This window comes from Cariama cristata, unplaced genomic scaffold (genome assembly GCF_000690535.1).
Source record: "Cariama cristata isolate BGI_N322 unplaced genomic scaffold, ASM69053v1 scaffold3307, whole genome shotgun sequence".
Lineage (NCBI taxonomy): Eukaryota > Metazoa > Chordata > Aves > Cariamiformes > Cariamidae > Cariama > Cariama cristata.
Window position 1 is genome coordinate 11,295 of NW_009628188.1, and position 957 is coordinate 12,251.

Below are 957 nucleotides of genomic sequence, written 5' to 3' on the forward strand. Positions count from 1 at the left end.
TGGCATGCACAGGCACACCTCACAGGCTGGGCAAGCACACGCTTATTATCGTGATTAACGTTTATAAGACGGATGGCCTCCCGGTGCAGTGTTACTATCTAGCTGCTGAAGGTGATGGCATGCAATATAGAGCAAACTGTTTGTACCTGGACCACAGTGAAGTCCATCCATTGGTCCTGCGGTGGGTAACCACAGTGGAGAGGATTCTACAGCATGCACAGGTGGAGTTCAGCCTGGGGAAACCACTACAGCCAGGCTGAAATCCTCACGTGTGAACTCGTGTGCGAGTTTTGATTTTAAATTTAGAAGTTTCCTTGTGAGAATTTTAATGACTTTTAACATCTTCTCATTGTAATGTCAGTAATATTTTTGAGGGTAAAAAAAGAAGGAAACAAGTGTCAACTAAATTTTTTCAACTTTATTCTTGAATACACAGGGGGAAAATAAAATTGCAGGAGTCCCTGATGCTCCTGCAGTCACAGTGTGTACTTCTTTCCCAGTACAGTCCTGTCTCTGTTTTCAAACAACCTTGAAATCATAGTCTGCTGAGCCCATGGGAAAAAGCTACTCCATGGCAAGCGGTTTTCTCATCCTCACTCAGGCTCTTTCCATTCAGTTTCTCCGTCCCCAGGCTGCTCACCTTCTCAGAAGAGAGAAGAAACGGCTGCTCTACCCTGAGGCAAAGCAAAGTGGGATTTGGATTATTAAAGCCTGTTCCGTGGCAGGGGAGGACCCTGGGAATTTAAAGTGTCAGTGCTGGGGTCGAGCAGGGGACTGCGGACCCTGAATCCAGAGTGCAAAGAGCAGCGAAGAGCCATCAGCCTTGGTGAAGTTGCACCATGCCGAAAGCCGAGGTGGGACCATCGGCGGTTTGGGTGAGGAGCGAAGCATCCCCCACGCTGAGGGGCTTGTGGGCATGTGCTGGCGAGGGGTCCCAGCGCCTCGCTGGCCCCGTGC